We start from the raw sequence: 20,468 nt of genomic DNA on the forward strand, positions 1-20,468 counted from the left end.
ACTTTCTATTCTAGTGCACATGGAACATTCTCAAGAATAGACCACATATTAGGTCATACAGCAAGCCTTAGCAGAATCCAAAACAATGAAATATTACAAAGCATCTTCTCTGACCATAAGGCCATAAAAGTGGAAATCAATAACAGAAAAAGCAGGGAAAAGAAATCGAACACTTGGAAGCTGAACAAAACTTAACTGCTCAAATAAGACTGGACTGTAGAAGACATTAAGGATGGAATAAAGAAATTCATAGAATCCAGTCAGAATGAAAACACTCCCTATCAGAACCTTTGGGACACAGCGAAAGCAGTGCTCAGAGGTCAATTTATATCAATAAATGCACACATACAAAAAGAAGAAAGGGCCCAAATCAAAGAATTAACCCTACAACTTGAACAAATACAAAGAGAGCAAAAAAGAAATCCTCAGGCACCAGAAGAAAACAAATAATAAAAATTAGAGCAGAACAAAATGAAATAGAAAACAGAAAAACAATTGAAAGAATGAACAAGACCAAAAGCTGGTTCTTTGAAAAAATCAACAAAATTGATAAACCATTGGCCAAACTGACAAAAGAAAAACAGGAGAGGAAGCAAATACCCTGAATAAGAAATGAGATGGGCGCTATCACAACAGACCCAAATGAAATTAAAAGAATCATATCAGATTACTATGAAAAATTGTACTCTAACAAATTTGAAAACCTACAAGAAATGGATGAATTCCTAGGAACACAGTGCATACCTAAACTAACACACACAAAAAAAAAAACAAACAGAGGTAGAATAACTAAAAAGACCCATAACAAAAGAAGAGATTGAAAAGATAATCCAAAAACTCCCAACAAAAAAAAGGCCTGGTCCGGACAGCTTCACTGCAGAGTTCTACCAAACTTTCAGAGAAGAGTTAACACCACTACTACTAAAGGTATTTCAGAGCATAGAAAAGACGGAATACTCCCAAACTCATTCAATGAAGCCAGCATATCCCTGATACCAAAACCAGGTAAAGACACCACAAAAAAAAAAGAAAATTACAGACCTATATCCCTCATGAACACAGATGCAAAAATCCTCAACAAAATTCTAGCCAATAGAATTCAACAACATATCAAAACAATAATTCACCATGACCAAGTGGGATTCATATCATCTATGCAGGGATGGTTCAACATTAGAAAAACAATGTAATCCATCACATAAATAAAACAAAAGACAAGAATCACATGATTTTATCAATTGATGCAGAAAAGGCATTTGACAAAGTTCAGCATCCATTCATGATAAAAACTCTCAGCAAAATAGGCATAGAAGGAAAATTCCTCAACATAATAAAGGGCATTTATACATTTATACAAAGCCAATAGCCAACGTCATCCTAAATGGAGAGAGCCTGAAAACATTCTCCTTGAGATCGGACACCAGACAAGGATGCCCTTTATCACTGCTCTTATTCATCGTTGTGCTGGAGATCCTAGCCAGAGCAATTAGGCTAGATAAAGAAATAAAGGGCATCCAGACAGGCAGTGAAGAAGTAAAAGTATTCTATTTGCAGAAGACATGATCTTATACACAGAAAACCCTAAGGAATCCTCAAGAAAACTGAAACTAATAGAAGAGTTCAGCAGACTATTGGGTTACAAGATAAACACACAAAAATCAGTTGGATTCCTCTATACCAACAAAAGAACATTGAAGAGGGAATCGCCATATCAATATCAATTACAGTAGCCCCCAAGAAGATAAAATACTTAGGAATAAATCTTACCACAAATGTAAAAGACTTTTACAAAGAAAACTACAAAACACTTCTGCAAGAAACCAAAAGAGACCTTCATAAGTGGAAAAACGTACCTCGTTCATTTATAGGAAGACTTAACATTATAAAAATGTCTATTCTACCAAAAGCAATCTACAGATTTAATGCAATTCCGATCCAAATTCCAACGGCATTTTTTAATGAGATGGAGAAACAAATCACCGACTTCATATGGAAGTGAGAGAGGCCCCGGGTAAGTAAAGCATTACTGAAAAAGAAGAACAAAGTAGGAGGCCTTATTCTACTTCATTTTAGAAGCTATTATACTGCCACAGTAGCCAAAACAGCCTGGTACTGGTACAACAACAGATACATGGACCAATGGAACAGAATTGAGAATCCAGGCATAAATCCATCCACATATGAGCAGCTGATATTTGACAAAGGCCCCAAAACAGTTAAATGGAGAAAACACAGTTTTATTAACAAATGGGGCTGGCATAACTGGATATCCATCTGCAAAAAAATGAAACAAGACCCATACCTCACTCCATGCACAAAAACTAACTCAAAATGGATCAAAGACCTAAATATAAAATCTAAAATGATAAATAAAGATCATGGAAGAAAAAATAGGGACAACGTTAGGAGCCCTAATACATGGCATAAACAGTATACAAAACATTACTAACAAAGCAGAAGAAAAACTAGATAACTGGGAGCTCCTAAAAATCAAACACCTATGCTTATCCAAAGACTTCACCAAAAGAGTAAAAAGATTACCTACAGAGTGGGAAAAAGTTTTTAGCTATGACATTTCCAGTCAGCTCCTGATCTCTAAAATCTACATGGTGCTGTAAAAACTCAACTACAAGAAGACAAATAACCCAATTAATAAATGGGCAAAAGATATGAACAGACACTTCACTAAAGAAGACATTTGGGTAGCTAAAAGATACATGAGGAAATGCTCACAATCATTAGCCATTAGAGAAATGCAAATCAAAACTACAATGAGATTTCATCTCACTCCAGTGAGGCTGGCATTAATCCAAAAAACACAGAAGAATAAATGTTGGAGAGGCTGTGGAAAGACTGGAACACTTATACACTGCTGGTGGGAATGTAAAATGGTACAACCACCTTGGAAATCAATTTGGTGCTTCCTTAAAAAGCTAGGAATAGAACTACCATACGATCCAGCAATCCCACTCCTTGAAACATATCCTAGAGAAATAAGAGCCTTTACACGAACAGATATATGCACACTCATGTTCATTGCAGCATTGTTTACAATAGCAAAAAGATGGAAGCAACCAAGGTGCCCATCAACGGATGAATGGATAAATAAATTATGGTATATTCACATAATAGAATACTACTCATTGATAAAGAACAGTGATGAATCTGTGAAACAATTCATAATGTGGAGGAATCTGGATGGCATTATGCTGAGTGAAATTAGTTAGTTGCAAAAGGACAAATTTAGTACAAGACCGCTATTATAAGAACTCGAGAAACAGTTTAGACAGAGAAGAAAATATTCTTTGATGGTTACGAGAGGGGGAGGGAGGGAGGGTGGGAGAGGGATCTTCACTAATTAGATAGTAGATAAGAACTACTTTAGGTGAAGGAAGAGACAACACACAATACAGAAGAGGTCAGCACAACTGGACTAAACCAAAAGCAAAGAAGTTTCCTGAATAATCTGAATGCTTCGAAGGCCAGCGTAGCAGGGGCAGGGGTTTGGGGGCAATGGTTTCAGGGGACATCTAAGTCAATTGGCATAATAAAATTTATTAAGAAAACATTCTGCATCCCACTTTGGAGAGTGGCGTCTGGGGTCTTAAATGCTAGCAAGCAGACATCTAAGATGCATCAATTGGTCTCAACCCACCTGGATCAAAGGAGAATGAAGAACACCAAGGACACAAGGTAATTATGAGCCCAAGAGACAGAAAGGGCCACTAAACCAGAGAGTACATCAAACACAGACCAGAAGAGCTAGATGGTGCCCGGCTACAACTGATGGCTGCCCTGACAGGGAACACAACAGAGAACCCCAGAGGGAGTAGGAGAGCAGTGGGATGCAGACCCCAAATTCTCATAAAAAGACCAGACTTAATGGTCTGAGACTAGAAGGGCCCCGGTGCTTATGGCCCCCAGACCTTCTGTTAGCCTAGGATAAGAACCATTCATAAAGCTAACTCTTCAGACAGGGACTGGACTAGACAATGGGTTGGAGAGGGATGCTGGTGAGGAGTGAGCTTCTTGGGTCAGGTGGACACTTGAGACTATGTTGGCATCTCCTCCTTGGAGGGGCGATTGAGAGGTTAGAGGGGGTTAAAAGCTGGTGATATGGACATGAAAAGAGAGAGTGCAGGGAGGGAGCTGGCTGTTTCATTGGGGGAGAGCAACTGGAAGTATGTGTGGGGTGGGGTTAGCAAGGTGTATATAAGTTTTTGTGTGAGAGACTGACTTGATTTGTAAACTTTCACTTAAAGCACAATAAAAAGTAAAAAAAAAAAAGGTGGGGGGAAGACTAGCAAAATAGTAATAGAGCAGAACTTCCTTAAGTGCAGTTTCCAAAGACTACAGCAAACATCATATGTAATTATAAACTTTAGAAACATTCCCATGGAAGCATGAATAAGAAAGAGATATGATCTTTCATTATATATTAAAATTTATACTTAGTGATACTATCAAATGCAATAAGAAAAACATGAGATACATAAACTGTTATTATTCATGAGTAATATCATTTACTGCATCGAAAAATCAAAGAAAAGAAAAATGCAATTTTTAAAACTAAGAATATAATTCAGCAAAGTTGCTGGATTAAAAAACAGCTTCAAACATCAGTATTTTTTTTTACACTTAATAATAACCAATTGAAAATTGTGGTGGAAAAAAAAACCAGATTCAAAATAGTAACAAAATCTCCAAAGGCATAAAATTAAACTTAACCTAAAATACATGAAAGATTTTTAAGCAAAACAGTACTGAAGATGTAAGGAGAATTAAGTAATTAGAAAAACAAACTAGGTTAACTGATAAAACTCAGCATTTTAAAATGTTATTTCTTTCCCTACATAATTTATAAATGCCATGCAATTCCAATTTTGTAATTCTACAGGAATTATAAAAAACTTGACAAACATAATATTTACTGTGGAAAGCTGTACACATAGTAAAAGAAAAAAAATTTTAAGAACAACTTTGGGAGCCAAGTTTGTGCTACCACATACCAAGACTTTAAAAATAATTAAAAGTGTGTTATTTTTACAGGAATGTACAACTAAACTGATAGAACAGAATAGATAGCATAACAAAAAGCACTGGGGAAGGGGACCAGTCAACGAATTTTTGGTACGTTTGACTTTCCAGAAAGAAAACAAACAAACAAACAAACAAAACTATATCCTACTTTATTTAAGAAAAAAATCAGATGAGTTAAGAAACTAAATGTGGAAATTAAAAGCGCAAACCTATTAAAAGATAGCATGAATTAGAGGAGGACAGGCTTTCTTAAGTAAGTCACCAAAAAAAAGCATAAAGAAAAGATAAAAATATTTGACGATATAAAACGGCTGAACATCAAAAAACACTCTAGCTTATTCTATAATTTCACTTATGTAAATCTTTAAAGCAGGCAAAACTAGTCTAAGGTGATAATTGAAATCAAACTAGTGGTTACTTTGAGGAAGGGGTGGTTGGTTACTAATTGGAGAAAGGAACAACGGGCCTCTGATGCTGGTGACATTCTGTCTTTTGATTTGGGACTTCCTACACTTTCTGAAAATTCATCAAGTTACACATATGTGTAAACATTTCTGTATATATATTAGCTAAATGTAAAGTTTAAAGTAAATGCCGATGATCTAAACATGATTAAAATACAAATGACACAATGTTGGAGAACATTTGAATTAGATATAATGGAAGCTTGGTCTCTAGAACATATATTTTCATAAACCTTCACAAAATCAAATGAAAAGAATGTGCCCGAATTTCAAGCGCTAGAAAAGAAGTAGGAAAAATTGTATTCTTACATAAAGTCGGTAGAAAAATGAATTGGTTCAAACACTCTGAGGAGCAATTTAGCGTCATCTCTTCTTTTTTCTTAAAATGGAAATTTAGAACTCAGCAATTCCACAGAGCAACATTCTTCAAACCGTGTGTTGTGACTCATGAGGGGGCGCAATACCATAGCAATTGGGTGAAAGCTGTGTTTTAGTTGTGTGTGTGTATATGTTGCCACTAGGCTTTTTTTTTATATATATATAAAATAAAATATGTTTCTAACTGGGGTTAAAGTTAACAAAATTAGAAAACAATATCCAAGGGAAAGTCTTGTACATGTGTTCAAGAAGACCTATCAAGGACATTCATCTGAGCATAGTTTTTAACAGCAAAACACTCATACCAAAAAAACACCACCAAAAAAAACCGCTCATACACAGACCAAAAGCCAATTAAGTAAAGCACCCTAGTGTTCATCAATAGATGACTGAATATATTAATAGAAAACTGTACAGAAATTAAAAGGCATAATCTAGATCTATATATGTAACATGGAGATCTCAGAAAATAATACTGACTGAAAAAAGCAAGATGTATAATGACAGAGTATGATATCTCTTATGTAAATTTTAAAATATACAGAAAAAAATCTACTTTTTACAGATACATATATGTATGTGAAATTTTTTAAATAACTAGAAATAGACTCATTAAACTCAAGATAAATGTTTGCTATGAGATCGCAGTTAAAGAAATAAAAGTATGGTGGTTAAAAGTCTTTTAGCTAAATCTCCAGTGTTTAATATTTTTTAAATATACAGAAGAAATATATGACAAAATATTAATAGCTCTTTTTCTAGATGCGTGGAATGTGTCTGTTTATTAAATTGCTTTGCATTTTTGTATTTTTTCTAATTCTTTCAAATAAAAAGTTTAAAAGCAAATCACAAAACAAACAGAAAGACACTATGAGGTACAATGTATGATGTCCTTGACAAGAGTTTTATAATAAGCCCCATGCAAGTGTCACACAAACATGTGAAGCAGAACACATCCTCCATGCAAGCCAATGGCATGGTGCCACATGCAGTGTAGTATAAGCAATTTAAAAGGGACCAAAGTGGAAGAAGACAACCTGGTCAAACAACAAATTGAGAAAAAAGAAAAAAAAAAAAAAAAACTAAACAAAAAATAATATATTTAGCCACTAATTTTGCATCTTTTCAACCACTGATACTTCCTTTTTAACCTTTACCAACAGTTGCTAGTCAAACTAAGGCAAAAGTATTATCTAATTGAGTATTTGTGAACTTAAGGTAAAAGATACAACAATTCTTATAATTACCAGAATGTCAAAGCAATCAAGGCAGTACAGATAAATAATTCTTACCTCTTTATTTCATATTTCATATTTCAATTTTAAAACCATAGTTAAAATCTTAACTTTTTTTAGGAATGTCTAATAAAGACAATTAATCCTATTGGAAGGTTCTTATTTTTTCCCTTGAAGAAAATTTTATCATTTCTTCTCAAAACAAAATAAATGCATAATTCAAGCAGCATAAAACAAAAAGCTCCAAACTCAGATAATGCCTTTCAAGTAATAATGAATAGCAGGCACAATTAGCTGTGGCTCCCCTTGGGGTTAGTAAAATACAGTTATGTAGATATGGGTACTTCTTTTTCTGCTCTCCACAGGTGGTAAGCTCACATCCAGCACATCCCTGAGTGGTGACAAATCATTAAAATACAAGTAAAGATAACATAGGATCACAAGTAAAACAATAAAATGATCACTGAGTAGTCTATGAGATAAATTAAAAGTTTCAAATGAGACAAATACCAACCAGTAATAAAAATGCAAAAGAAATCAATCGGCTATATATTCATCATCACTACCCAGATGTACATGTATGTTGTATGTGGGAGTTGGAGGGAAGATGTAGAATCACATTAATGTAATATAGTTCATAATCCTTTAAAGAGATTGATTTTTTAAATAAAAATTAAAAAGGTTAAGTATACCAAGCTTGACTCCAAGAAAAGGCCCAGCATTCTACCCTGAGGTGTGGGTAGAATTGTCATGGAAGTAGTGCAAAGGTTCCATGTTCAGCCCTTACCCTCTATGGTTGTGGTGGGTCAGAAATGATAATCACATTCTCTTTGGCTGGGAGAGGAACTCTGGAATTCTAATAAACAAGCAAATAAACGAATAAATAATTATTTCAATCCTTGCAGTTTGAATGACTGTTCAAAATGCATTTACACAGGCTTTTATAAGAATTGTGCTGGTTTGTTCATGCTTTCTTTCCTAAGATGTTTGAAATATTTGAGACTTTATTTACTAAACCGGTTGGGAGAATAGGATAAATTAACTTTGTAATTTTTGCTTGAAATGTATATGGAAATTTAATGTATTAATATTGAACATAATTTTAATTATTTAATAAGGTAAAAGATAATTATTCAAAGAAATATAGCATGATTATTTTTAATTTTAACACAAATATTACTAAACTTATAAATAAATAAAATAACATGATTTTGAAAGCATAAGATTTTTTTTTTAATTTACTACCTTAACAAATTGAATACTCACTAAAATGTGAGTAACTGTTAACATTACTTTCTGCATAACAATGCCCACTAGGACACTAACACCTAAAGGACAGTAAGTATTACTAGAGTTGTAGCTCACACAAACGACAGCTCAACTTTGCTAGCAGTCGACAGTGGTCACGGAAGGTGTCCCAAAGTAAGTGATGTCAAAACTGAACGCTTACACATGAGTAGGAGTTCTCATTGATCAAGACGAAAGAGGACATTAAAGTAAGTCAGGAACATGGAAAAAAGCCAAAGAGGCATGAGACCACATAGCATGTTTGATAAATTACAAGAAGTCCCGTTTGTTTAGCTCATGGTATGAAGGAAGAGAGGCAGAAATAGGACTTACATGTAGACAGAGGACAGTTTATGAGGATTCCCGGTGTCCTATTAAGGAACTGGAGTGTCTTGTTTTAGGGAATGACATGATCAGATTTGTGACGTAGAAAGATCACTTTGGTGGGACTGGATGATGGCTTGAAAGGGGAAAGGAAAAAGATAAAAGCAGTAGCAGAAATAGAAGACTATGGTAACAATACAGAAGGGCTGATGAAGCCTGAACTAGACAAGTGGCTGTGGGAATGGAAATCATGACACAGATTTTAGTTATTTAGGAGATATTTCTCAGAGACTTGTAGATAAAGAATGAGAAAAAACAGAGGAAACAAAGATGATTCTGAGATTTGTGACAAGGACAACTGTTTAAAATGGTAGTATCACTGACAATGAATGCATTTGCAAGTATAGATCCAGGTTTCAGAAGAGTACTCTAACCTAAAAAAAAAAAAAAACCTGTTGCTGTCCAGTCGATTCTGACTTATAGCAACCCTACAGAACAGAGTAGAATTGCCCCATAGGGTTTCCAAGGAGCAACTGGTGGATTCAAACTTCTAACTTTCTGGTTAGGAGGCAAACCCTTAATGACTGCATCAATAGGGCTACAGAGATATAAATTTGAGATTCATTAGCATATAGAGAGATGGAAGTTCAAACCACTAGAGTAAATTAGATTTTCGAGGCAAGTATATAATGAGAAAAGTAGGGAGATAGAATCCTGGAAGCATAAGCCATTAAGGAGGACGCAGAAGAGATAAGCTGACACAGGAGTCAAAGGAGGAGTCATGAGGTCTGAGGAGAATCAGGAGACAATGGTGTCAGAAGCCAGGAGAAGATATATATTATCAATAAAAATAGAGTGATTAGCAGTTTCACATTTTACAGAGAGGTCAACAAGATAAAACTTGAATGTGCCCACTGGATTAGACATTTAGAAATTCATTTGCCAGAGAAATGTTTGTACAGTGGAAGGGGCAGGCTGGGATATGAGAAATCAGAAACAATTCCTGGAACTTGGCAATGAAGCATGAGCTATATCAGCAGCTTCTCTGTGCATGTACTTTTTTTTTTTTTTTTTAATATATGAGAAACACACTGGCATGGTGAGGAAAAAAAGGGAAATTCTTTACGTAAAACAATGATAGAAAATCATTTTTCTATTAAAGCCAATTAATCAGGAGGAAAGAATTAATATCACTTAGGGAATGTTTAAAGTGAAAAAATAAAAATTGTTCTAATTTACAAACTAGAAAATTCAGCAGGTTTTAAAGTAATCACCAAAAAAAAAAAAAAAAACCCTATTGCCATCAAGTCAATTCTGACCCATAGCAACCCGGGACAGAGTAGAACTGCCCCATAGGTTTCCAAGGAGCGGCTGGCGGATTCAAACTGCTGAACTTTTGGTTAGCAGCCATATTACTTAACCACAGCACCACCAGGGTTCCATAAGTAACCACAACCCACTAGGGAACATAAAATTTCATTTCATTTAATATGTGACCATAAACAAATAAGACTAAAAATCACGCCAAACTTTAAACAATGAAATGACAGCTACCTTTCAAATTACACCTTAGGAATGTGATTACATATGTTGCCTCATTAGGGTCCGTGCCCTAGAGCCGTGGAGCCAATTCAACGTAATCCAAGTCAGAAAGGGAGAGAAAGTTTATTTAGGAGGTGGCACCAGTGGAGAATCCGGCAGCAATGCAGGCTGTCTTTATGGAGTCCCAAAAGGCAATTTTACACGAGAGCTTATATGATTTCTTACAAAGATTAGAAGTGTCTTTGTAGCCTGCAGATGGCATGGCCAGATGAGTTGTTCATTACCAGATAATTACAAAAAAAAAAAAAAAAAGAGACCCTTTATTAAACTAAAGAGATATATGCTGAACATCTCCTTATCAGGCTAAAGATATACATGCCAGATATCTGGGCTCTTATCTTCCTGTGGGGGGGGGGGTCATAAGTCACAGGTGGCTAGATACAGAAAACAGTCATTAACAAAGGTATGAGGAAAAGAGAAGGGAGGCAAAAAAAGAAAAGAACTTATAGGTTCATCATGGCATTAGTTATGTCAAGCTCTCAGTAACCCATTTTGAAAAAGAGAAAACATGCTGGGGATTATTAGGGTCACACATATTCACATTTTTACTTCTACTTTGCCAACTGCAATACAGTACTTCTATGTATCTACTGATTTTTCCATGGTTATTTTGATAATTTGATAGCAAATCAAGTATTGATGTAGAGATGAATTTAGGGAGTAATAAAAACCCAGAGTAATAGAAGAGTTATTTCCAAAGACAAGATTTCTCTCAGAAAATAATATAGTATTGCTCTATACAAAGGCATTTACCAAAAGTCATTCATCTCAGCTTGTATTCAGACTATTTCCTCACAATTAGGTGCAAGAGTGCATTGAAGAAAGTTAAAGGTGAGGAGTTCTGCAAAAAGTAGAACTTTTCATGAGGAAGATCCTTAGAATCAAATGTCCTGGTTCATTAGAACTCACACACATTATTTAATTTAAACCTGACCCGGGAATACATTATATTCCCCGTTCTGCAGATGATAAAACTTCAGACTTAAGAAGGTTGAATAAACAAATACTTCTTAACTTTTTCTTAAAGCTTTTAAACACCTGGAAGATAGGTGTTATCATCTAAGATTTATGAATGAGAAGTTGAACCTCAGGCAGGCTAAATAAATACGCAGAGGTCAAACTCAAGTCCTCTCAGAGCTCATTATACCACGCCATAGAACCAAAATGTTGGTTCATGTCCTTCACGTGACCAAATCAGGAAACAAAAAAAGTCAAATTTTTCATAAAAATTAATTTATTAATTTAATATTTTAAATCTTTAGATTGTCCTTCCAACCTTTTAGATACAAATAGCTCCTCATAAATTATGGTGACTCTTAATGGTGCCTGTAGATTTTTAAATACGTGCACTTAGCAAAATGAAAAGTTGGCAAACCTATGCGCATTCTCCACTTTTTTCCTAAAATTTCACTAGTCTTTGGCATCCGAAAATCTGAAAAATTATTTTTCTATTCCATACCTGAGCTGTTCCACACAGTTTAAACTCACCGACTAAACATATAATAGTGAGTTAATCGCTCACTCATTCTTCAACATATTCTGTAAATAAATGCTGAGGGGGATTGGGGTACATAGGTCAGTTAGCTTGATTTAATTTCACAGTAAAGCCTTTTAAAAACGTGCACCGTTGTTCACAAGGGCACTGACAAAAGAGGTAGATGCACTGGTACAAATCCATCGTCACTGTGAAAAACAGTTCAGGGGGTGGGTCAAGCTCATCATCTTATTTGAATATCATAGTACATGAGTACAGTACAAAGTAATCTGAATAAACAAGAATGTGGAAGATCAAAGGTCAGTAAAGGTCTAGAGCCCACTTGAATTAGCTCTCTGGGGTAGTTGTGAAAAATAGGAATGGAACAAGCTTGGTATTCTAAGATGGAATTTATACTTAACTCTGACTCACCCTCATTGAATCTAAATTTAAGTTTAAAGTTAAGAAATAGATTTCTGTAAACCAAACCAAACCCAGTGCTGCCGAGTTGATTCTGACTCATACCGACTGTATAGGACAGAGTAGAACTGCCCCATAGAGTTTCCAAGGAGCACCTGGCAGATTCGGACTGCTGACCCTTTGGCTAGTGGCCATAGCACTTAACCACTACGCCACCAGGGTTTCCAATATACTGCTTAAAAGCCTAAATGCTTTGTAAATTTAATATTAAAACTGTCAGGTATTTAGGGATCTATAAAACTATGGAAGACAAAAAACTAATCTTGCAATTATGTGAAAATACAAAGTGGTTTAAAAAATCAACTTAAATGCCAAAATGATCTACAATATTATCCAAAAAAAATTTTTTTAATTTTTTAAGAGTCATAAAATGTTTTTTCTAAGTACCCTGGTTTGTAGAAGTCCTGGCTTAGTCACATTTTAGATTTTAACCCTTTAACATGTTGCTTTCCAGTTCCAACATCTATAAATCTAGAGATCATTTATGTCAATCTTCCCAACTTTGGAGATGAAGAGCGTGAAGCCCAAAGAGAAGACAGGACTTTTCTAAGGTCACCAAGGCCTCCTCGATCTCCATCATGTTCTTCATGAACTGCACCACTTTGCTTCTTATAGATCATCTGTAAGTAGGAAACTGAACCCACAATAGCTGCCTCAAGGGTGTATCTTACCCATTTAGCTACCAGGACCCACTGACTGTAAGTCTGTTAAGGACAACAAACGTTAATCATCAGTAACTAAACACTGTATTCTTGTCCATAAGAAAGCAGTTAAGTGCTATGCTCCATTGATCTGCAGCCAAGCTATAAGAGTTTTCTTAATCTGACAGTACAATAAAATACCATTTGTTGGGAGACCGACTCTTCTCCCTGAGGTTCACTTTAAATGGTTAAAGCATGCTCTGGAAATATTCTAGTTTCATCTACTAACTTATTTATGTTCATTTAACTTAATTTAAAGTTTGTTATATGGTATTTTACGATTACAAATTTTACAATATTTCTACAATGAAAACAATTTCTTTTATTCACTCTACATTTATGATTTGCAAGTAGAGCTATAGTACCAATGTTGGTTGAAAGCAGAGAATACCAGAAAGACATTTACCAGTGTTATATTGACTATACAAAGGCATTTGACTGTGTAGATCATAATAAATTATGGATAACATTGCAAAGAATAGGAATTTCAGAACACTTAATTGTGCCCAAGTGGAACCTGTACATAGACCAAGAAGGAGCTGTTAAAACAGAACAAGGGGATACTGCACAGTTTAAAAACAGGAAGGATGTGTGTCAGGGTTGTATCTTATCACCATAATTATTCAATCTGCATGTTGAGCAAACAATCCAAGAACCTGGACTATATGAAGAAGAACACAGTATCAGGATTGGTGGAAGACACATTAACAACCTGCATTACGCAGATGACACAACCTTGCTTATTGTAAGTGAAGAGGACTTGAAGCACTTACTGATGAAGATCAAAGATCACAACCTTCAGTATGGATTACATCTCAACATAAAGAAAACAAAAATCTTCACAACTGGACCAATAAGCAACATCATGATAAACAGAAAACATAGAAGCTGTCAAAGATTTCAACTTACTGTATCCACAATCAACATCCATGGAAGCAGCAGTCAAGAAATCAAAGGATGCATTGCATTGGGCACATCTGCTGCAAAAGACCTTTTTAATGTTAAAAAGCAAAGACGTCATTTTGAGGACTAAGCTGCGCCTGATCCAAGCCATGGTGTTTTCAATTGTCTAATACGTACACAAAAGCTGGACAATGTATAAAAAAAAACAAAGAAGAATTGACTCATTTGAATTATGATGTTGGCGAAGAACATTGAATATACCATGGACTGAGATAAGAAAGAACAAATTTGTCTTGGAAGGACAATCAGAATGCTCCTTAGAAGCGAGGATGGCAAGACTTCATCTCACATACTTTAGACATGTTATCAGAAAGGGCTAGTCCTTGGACAGGGACATCATGCTTGGTAAGGTAGAGGGTCAGTGGAAAAAAAGAAGACCCTCAATGAGATGGATTGACACAGGGCTGCAACAATGGGCTCAGACAACAACAGTTGTGAGGATGGACCAGAACCAGGTAGTATTTGGTTCCATAGTACACACGGTCACTATGAGTCGGAACGGCACCTAACAACAACACGATAGTACCAAGTGTATAGCTTCTTCTGGATGCAAATCCTGTGCTTCAGAAAACATTAAAAAAAAAAAAAAAAAAAACCCTGCCATTGAGTCCATTCAAACTCATAGTGACCCCATAGGATTTCCAAGGAGCAGCTGGTAGATTCGAACTGCTGACCTTTTGTATAGCAGCCAAGCTCTTAACCACTATGTCATCAGGGCTCTTCAGGAAGCACTGAATACCACTACTTCTCCAATCTCTCATAGTTGCATAAGCTAGAGGTTCTAGATTTAAATGTCTTCAGGGACTGAGCAATAACATGAACGTGTGAAGTGGCAACTTGGAATTGGTGAGGACTTGAACGAGAGAATTCATGCTCTGAGAAAACTTCTGGCCCTTCTTTATAAATTTCTGAGCAATGCCTGTGGAAATAACTAAAATCTGTGCTATGACCTCTATTGCCATAGCTACTAGTATAATTCTGGCTTTCATCACCCTTTCTGGATTATTCCCAGTCTTCTAAATCTTTCGTCTACCTTCATTTTCTTTTCCCCTTCAAATTTTGTCTCTGGGTAACACGCTTGATGACTCTGATGTCATAAAGTTGACTTCCTCATACTCTTATAAAGAAACTCAGGGAACACAGTTATCACCTACCTGTCCCTAAGAGATTTGGGAATGTGCACCCCTAACTTTATGAGCTTTTAACTTCCAGTTTTCACCAAGGAGTTCTTGCTAGATTCCAGCACTATACATGAGCAAGAGCTATAATTTCCTGTGTCCATACTCCCATCCTCTATCGCTTTTCCCGGCAATCCATTTCTCCACCCAATCATGATATTTGTAATTCTGGCCTCTTCTATCTCTCCCTTGCAGAAACTATTTTCATAGTTCCAAATATGGTATCTATGTGGTTAAGTCATAAGTTTATTATATCTGTTGCAGGTTTTTCTCCTGAGCTTTGTCTTCAGTATAGTCTAGCCAAAATCCATATTCTTATAGTCATATAATGAATCAGAACCAATCTCATTATCTTAAACAACGCTTACATAAGCTCCCTTTCCTCCTCCTCTAAACTAAACTATTCCTGTCAGTAGATACACCATTCTCCCTATCACTTGGGCTCAAAATCTTGCTTTTTTTTTTTTTTTAATTCCTACTCTGTTTTTCTTCCCTCATAGATAAGTGTTTACCAAATCCCATCATATCTGTACTAACAACCTCTCTTTTAACTGGGCCTTGTTTCCCCATTATTCTTTTCTTAAACCATGACCAATGCAACTGCCATCTAAATGAGTTACTTGCTCCCTGTGTTCCCCCAGTAATCTACTTGAATACTAATGACTACTATTAAATTTAAGATTTTCTACATATCACTTTGTTTTACTTCAAAATTCTTAAGTTTCCTTATTTCCTTTAAAGTCTAAATCAGGGGTTGCAAACTCAAATTATTACAAAGTAATAAAATCAGAGAGAGGAGCAGGTATGATATAATAGAAAGGGTAAGTAATGACATTTGGGAGAACACGCCTTATCCGTAGGGGTCGCCCGTACACAGTTCTAGATGATTGCTGCCATATGAGAATGTGGTCCACAGCTTTCCTTTTTCAAGAGAACCTAGAATTTCTGATTCTGATGTGAACTCTCTCAATTTTAAATTGTTGACAACTACATGAAATGCTAAATAAAATTTTTAAAAAATGCAAGCTGAACCAAACCTGTCTGTAACCCAGATTTGGCCCCTGGAAATCTGTTTGTTATGTCTGCCCTACCCTGAGGCTGGGCATCACAGGTCTATATAACTTAATTTTCCCATTTCTGTTGTTGTTAAGTGCTGTTGGGTCTGTTCCAACTCACAGTGACCTTATGTACGACAGAAAGAAATGTTGCCCAGTCCTGTACCATCCTCACAATCTTTGCTATGCTTGACCCCATTGTTGCAGCCACTATGTCAATCCATCTCTTTGAGGATTTTCCATTTTTTCTCTGATCCTCTATATTACCAAGTATGATGTCCTTCTCCAGGGACTGGTCCCTCCTGACAACATGTCCAAAGTAAATGAGACAAAGTCTCACCATCCTGACTTCTAAAGAATATTCTGGCTGTACTTCTTTCAAGATAGATTTATTTGTTCCTCTGGCAGCTCATGGTATATTCAATATTCTTCACCAACACCATAATTCAAATGCATCAATTCTTCTTAGGTCTTCCTTATTCATTGTCCGGCTTTCGCATGCATAAGAGGTGATTGAAAATACCATGGCTTGGGTCTCTTTTGGGTCAGGCGCATGTTGGCCCTCAAAGCAACGTTTTTGTTTTTTAACACTTTAAAGATTTGTCCAATGCAATATATTGTTTAATTTCTTGACTGCTGCTGCCATGGGTGTTAATCGTGGATCCAAGTAAAATGAAATCCTCGACAATTCCAATATTTTTTTCACTTATCAAGATGTTCCTTATTGGCCCACTTGTGAGGATTTTTGTTTTCTTTATGCTGAAGTGTAATCCATACTGAAGACTGTAATCTTCGATCTTCATCAGTAAGCGGTTCAAGTCCTCTTCGCTTTCAGCAAGCAAGGTTGTGTCATCTGCATATTGCAGGTTGTTAATGAGCCTTCCTCCAATCCTGATGCTGCTTTCTTCTTCATATAGTCCAGCTTACTGTGCGGTAAAACCTGCAAAAACTAGAACCTCTGTAAGGTGAAAGCCTGTCAGAAAAAGAAAACTCAAATATTTTCCACTAATAGAGACTGAGTGATAGAAAAGAGATAAGACTGCACCCAGTCAAAGGCAGAAAACTTGTGAGACCTGGAAAAACAAGGCAGTCCCATTGAGTTCTGGCTCTCACAAGTTTCACTAAATTATTGGCTCAGCATATGGATTGAATAAGTATGGTGAAGGGATACAACCCTGAGCACACCTTTTCTGATTTTAAACCATGCAGTAACCCCTTCTTTGGAAACCCTGGTGGTGTAGTGGTTAAGTGCTACAGCTGCTAACCAAAACATCGGAAGTTCAAATCCACCAGGCACTCCTTGGAAACTCTATAGGGCAGTTCTATTTTGTCCTCTAGAGTTACTATGAGTCGGAGTCAACTTGAAGGCAATGGGTACGGGGTCCAGCAACCCCTTCTTCTGTTCGAACCATTGCATCTTGGTCTAAATACAGATTCCACATGAACACAATTAAGTGTTCTGGAATTCCCATTCTTTGCAATGTTATCCATAATTTGCTATGATCCACACAGTTGAATGCCTTTGCATACTCAATAAAAGACAGGTAGGCATCTTTCTGGTATGCTCTGCTTTTATCCAAGATCCATCTGACATCAGCAATGATATACCTCATACCACGTCCTCTTCTGAATCTGGCTTGAATTTCTGGCAGTTTCCTGTGAATGTATGTCTGAAGCCATTTTTTAATTATCTTCCACATTTTGCTTGCATGTAATATCAATGATATTGTTCAATAATTTCTGTATTCTGTTGAATCACCTTTCTTTGGAATGGGCAAGAATATGAACCTCTTCTAGTGGGTTCGCCAGGTAGCTCTCTTCCAAATTTCTTGGCATAGACGAGTGAGTACTTCCAGCACTGCATCCGTTTGTCATTTCATTCGGTATTCCATTAATTCCTGAAGCCTCGTTTTTCACCAATGCCTTCAGTGGAGCTTGGACTTCTTCCTTCTGTACCATAGTTTCTTGATCAAAAAGCAACCTCCTGTAATTGTTGAACCAATTCTTTTTGGTACCGTGACTATGTATTCCTTCTATCTTTGTTTGATCCTTCCTGTGTCGTTCAATTTTTTGCCCATCAAATCCTTCAATATTGCAACTCGAGGCTTGAATTTTTCTTCAGTTCTTTCGTCTTGAGAAATGCCAACTATGTTCTTCCCTTTTGGTTTTCTATCTTCAGGGCTTTGCACATTTCATTTTAATACTCTGTCTTCTTGACCCAACCTTTGAAATTCTGTTCAGCTTTTTTACTTTATCATTTCTGCCATTCATTTTAACTACTTAACATTCAAGAGCAAGTTTCAGAGTCTCATCTGACATCCATCTGGGTCTTTTCTTTCTTTTCAATGACCTTTTGCTTTCTTCATACATGATGTCCTTAATGTCATCCCACAATTCGTCTGGTCTTCGGTCATTAGTGTTCAATGAGTCAAATCTATTCTTGAGATGGTGTCTAAATACAGGTGGGATATACTTAAAGTTGTACTTTGGCTTTTATGGACTTGTTTTAATTTTCTTCAGCTTCAACTTGAACTTGCATATGAGCAATTGATTATTCTGCAGTTTGCCACTGGCCTTGTTCTGACTGATGATATTGAGCTTCTCCATCATGTCTGTCCACAAGTGTAGTTGATTTGATTTCTTTGTGTTCCAGCTGGTGAGATCCATGTGTATAATTATTGTGTATATTGTTGAAAGAAGGTATTTACAATGAATTAATCGTTGGTCTTGCAAATGGCTTATTCTATCATGGGATCTCAAGCATTGTCTCTATCACAAAGACCATATTTTCCAACTACTGATCCTTCATTTCCAGCTTTCACATTCTAAATATGAGTAATTTTCACTGCATCTTGATTGCATGTTTGATCAATGTCAGACTGCAGGAGGTAAAAATCTTCAATTTCTTCATCTTTGGCATTAGTGGTTGATGTGTAAATTTGAATAATAGACATAGTAATTGGTCTTCCTTGTAGGCGTATGGATATTATAATATCACTGATAGTGTTATACTTCAGGATATACCTTGAAATGTTCTTTTTGACAATGAATGTGATGCCATTCCTCTTCAATTTGTCATTCCCAGCACGGTAGACTATATGATTGATTCAAAATGGCCAACACCAGTTCATTTCAGCTCATTAATGCCGAGGATATCAACCTTTAAGCACTCCATTTCATTTTTGATGACTTCCAATTTTCCTTGATTCATACTTCATACATTTCATGTTGCAATTACTAATGGATATTTGCAGGTGTTTCTTGTTTTTTGAAGTTGTGCGATGTCATCAAATGCAGGTTCTGAAAGCTTGACTCCATCTACGTCATTAAGGTCAACTCTACTTTGAGGAGGCAGCTTTTCCCCAATCATCTTTTGAGTGCCTTCCAACCTGGGGGACTCATCTTCCAGCACTATATCAGACAACGTTCCACTGGTATCCATAAGGTTTCCACTGGCTAATTTTTTTTTTTCTTTCTTTCCGGAAGAAGATTGCCAGATCCTTTTTCCTAGTCTGTCTTAGTCTAGATGCTACACTGGAACTTATCCATCATGGGTGACCTCTCTGGTATTTGAAATACAGGTGGCATAGCCTCCAGCATCATAGCAACACGCAAGCCACCACAGTATGACAAACTGATGGACAAGTGGTGGTTTCCATTTCTAGCCAACTTCATTTCCCCAGTCCAGGCTGATCTCATTATGCAATCAACACGATATGCTTATTCCCATCTTTACATTTTCTTGTGCTTTTCTTCTTCTTTGGAATATCCTTCTTACTTCTCCAGGCTTATCCAAATCTTAGCCACTTCTCAATTCTCCATGAATTTCTAGTAATAGGGTAGTTTATATTCCCAGGGGACTGATAAACATGCATTCTATTTTCCCCTTTACAAAAAAGATGGTATTTCATTCTTCTCTTGAATTCTCTAAAACAGCCTACCTTGCACATAATAAACACTCAATAAATAGTTCTGGTGTAGACTAAAATAAAATGCCATTTTACCCTGGATAGGTAAATGTTCTAGTCAAGGTAGACCAGCTGATATCCTAACTACTATGCAGTGTATTAGTTTCCTAGGGCTACCATAACAAATTGCCACATAGTGAGTGGCTTAAAACAACAGACATTTATTCTTTCACAGTTCTGGAGTCCAGAAGTCCCAATTCACGGTGCCAGTAGGGCGACACTCTCTCTGAGAGAATATCTTAGTTGCATCTTCCAGTTTCTGGTGCCCTAGGTGTTCCTTGGCTTGTAGATGCATCATGACTTCAATCTCTGTCTCTGT

This window comes from Loxodonta africana, chromosome 2 (assembly GCF_030014295.1).
Source record: "Loxodonta africana isolate mLoxAfr1 chromosome 2, mLoxAfr1.hap2, whole genome shotgun sequence".
Classification (NCBI taxonomy): Eukaryota; Metazoa; Chordata; class Mammalia; order Proboscidea; family Elephantidae; genus Loxodonta; species Loxodonta africana.